The sequence below is a fragment of the Muntiacus reevesi genome, chromosome 18 (assembly GCF_963930625.1).
Source record: "Muntiacus reevesi chromosome 18, mMunRee1.1, whole genome shotgun sequence".
Taxonomy (NCBI): domain Eukaryota; kingdom Metazoa; phylum Chordata; class Mammalia; order Artiodactyla; family Cervidae; genus Muntiacus; species Muntiacus reevesi.
In genome coordinates this window covers 8,196,912-8,199,964 of record NC_089266.1, presented here as the reverse complement: position 1 = coordinate 8,199,964, position 3,053 = coordinate 8,196,912, and the positions used below count along the sequence as shown (strand labels likewise).

At 44.0% G+C, this 3,053-nt stretch overlaps 1 pseudogene; it reads left to right on the top strand.

Moving 5' to 3' along the window:
- The first annotated feature begins 205 nt into the window (after positions 1–205).
- LOC136149756 (large ribosomal subunit protein uL11-like) lies at positions 206–783 on the top strand (annotated as a pseudogene).
- Positions 784–3,053: the final 2,270 nt, after the last annotated feature.

Sequence of the window (3,053 nt, the reverse complement as noted above, 5' to 3'; positions counted from 1 at the left end):
ATAGTTTAGCTGGGCATATAATCCCAGGTTAGCAGACACATTCTCTCACTACTTCACAGACAGCTCTGTTTTTGGTATCACTGGTGATGCTGAGAACTGCCGATCACGTTGTCATCTCTCTTCAGGTAGTGAGTCCTATCTCTTTGGTTGCTTTTAAGATCTCTGTGTCGCTTTTTCGGCTTTCGGCTAGGAGGGGGCGAAGGTGCAACTTTCTTCGGTCGTCCCGAATCCGGGTTCATCCGACACCAGCCACCTCCACCATGCTGCCTAAGTTCGACCCCAACGAGATCAAAGTCGTGTACCTGAGGTGCACCGGTGGGGAAGTCGGTGCCACGTCTGCCCTGGTCCCCAAGATCAGCCCCTTGGACCTGTCTCCAAAAAAGGTCGGTGATGACATAGCCAAGGCAGCTGGTGATTGGAAGGGTCTGAGGATTACAGTGAAACTGACCATTCAGAACAGACAAGCCCAGACTGAGGTGGTACCTTCTGCTTCTGCCCTGATCATCAAAGCCCTCAAGGAACCACCAAGGGACAGAAAGAAGCAGAGAAACATTAGGCACAGTGGAAACATCACTTTTGATGAGATCGTCAACATTGCCCGGCAGATGCGGCACTGGTCTCTAGCTAGAGAACTTTCTGGAACCATTAAAGAGATCTGGGGACCGCCCAGTCTGTGGGCTGCAATGTTGATGGCCGCCACCCTCATGACATCATAGATGATATCAACAGTGGTGCGGTGGAGTGCCCAGCTAGTTAAGAACTGCGAAGGAAAAAGAAAAATAAAGGATCATTTAACAACCAAAAAAAAAAAAAAAAAAGATCTCTGCGTCTTTGGCGTGCTCTTGTTTCTCTACAATGTGTTTATATGCCTAATTATTTTTATCTGTCCTATTTAGATAGTGTGACTATTCACTCTGACTTATTCTTTCATTTATGGAAAATCTCTGTAATTTTTTCCCTTAAATTTGCCTCTCCTCATTGTCTTTATTCTTTTCTTCTAGACCATCTTTATTCTCTTCTGGACATCTGAAGATGCGTCTTCAATGTGCCCATTCCATATTCCACATTTAACGTATTACGTTTTCACATTTTTGTACTCTTTACATTTCACATTGCATTTTGGATGATTTCTTCTTATTTACATTCTACTTCTCTAATTTTTTCTTTAGTGTTGTAAAAATTGCTACTTATCTCATTAACTTAATTATACTTTCAATGAAAAAAATCTTTTTTTACTTTTAAGCCCAATTTTTCTCATGTCTGCCTTTTCAAGATATTGTGGCTCTGATTCTTTTCACTTCTTGTATCATTTGAAATACACTTTAAATGAAAAATATACTTTAAATGTAGCTCAGATGTTCTATTAACTTTACTTATTGAGGAGATAATTCTCCTCTTGCTATTTCTAATGTCTCTTTTTTGTAATGGTTTGTTTACATCCAAGTTTTGTAATTTTTCAACTGTGGGTCCATATTAAGAGTGTACCCACTGCCCTGTGGGAGTCCAGGATGTTCCAGATGGTGTAATTGTCCTTGAAGAGAAGTTTCATATTTGCTTCTGCCAGAGTACAGGTGTTTAAATGGTTCTGGACCAGATTTATGTTATTCTTGTGACTTGGATTTCCTCCATCCCTTGGATTTCATAAAATTACACATTTCCTGTTTTTGGCAGAGGCGTGGGGTTTTGGTTTCTGACAGGTGGATTTCTTTCTGTGTGAGTCTCAGAGACACTGGCCTAATAGGTGGAGTTTTTCTAGCCCTATTTGAACCAGCTTCAGGGCAGGGATGAGCAGCCCAGAAAGACTCTAGGCTTCAAACAGGCCTTCCATTCCAGCCACATCACCTCAAGTGAGCTCCTAGCATCACCTCTTGTTGACACATCAGAACCTTGGCCCGATCCCCAAACCTGGGAGTGTTGGGGTCAGCCTCTACTATCCTACTCCATTCTTTAAAGATCTATTTTCCGTCCTCTGAATTTTTTTTTCTCTTTTGACTGTGAATACTCATTTTAAAAACCTTTTGGTAGTAGCATTATATTCTGTCTTACTTATCCCTGTGCGAGAAGAGATGAGAGAAAAGCCCCCATCCACTTTGTCTGCTAGAAGCCTCTCTCCTCCATTCACCTGCTCTCCCCCTGGTTTTAACATAGATATGGATGTATTTCCAAAGACCCTCAGATAGCGGAGGTAGGAGGATGGACACGGACCACCAAAGGAGAGGAGGACAAATAATGATGGAGGGATGCCTGACCCAAGTGACTGCAAGCCCAGTCTCTACAGGGATGGATTTGGGGAGACCTGGTTTTAGGGTCAGGGACAGGTCTACTTAAATAGGCAACTTGGGTGGGGTGATTGGAGAGACCCCTCCAAAGAGTAGATGTCTTATGTCTGACTCTGTTATCTTCTCAACAGTAACATGACCTCATGAGAATTAATACCATGGTTGCCCTCCATCAACCCTGTGGTCCAGCTGGGTTAGCCACCTCCCTCTAGCAGAGGTCCAGCCTACAGACCAACTCAGCCCCTGAGTACACTGAGACCCGTGGCTCTAGAATGAAGGATGGAGAGAGGACCCTGGAAGGAGAGCTTCACAAAGCCAAAAAAAAAAAAAAAAAATACTGGGGAGGAGGCATCAATCTTGTAAAAGAGAAGCCTTCATTTCCGATCTCCAATCAGGCAGAGGAGACAGAAGGGGCAGCTGTCATCAAGCTGTCACAGCTCCAGAATCATGGCTGAAAAATGGCTTGGAACTTCAAGTCTGGGATGGGGCTCTTCAAGCGATATTTCATGGGAGACATTCTGAGCCCTCATCAGGAGGAAGAAATACGGTTGTTAAACAGACACCTAATGGTACAGCATTCATCTGGGGGCAAATCAGTGAGGTTCGTTAAGCTGACCAGCCCAGCCTTGGAAGAGGGATGCAAAATTAGCCAGAGGATGGAAGAAAGACATTGGAGAGAAGTGGTGTAGAGGAAGCTTGTCTTCCAGGCAGTGGTTCAGCAATAGGAAAGGGAAGGGAAGGGAGGGAGTTGGAGGTTTGTTTTCTTCCCTGCTC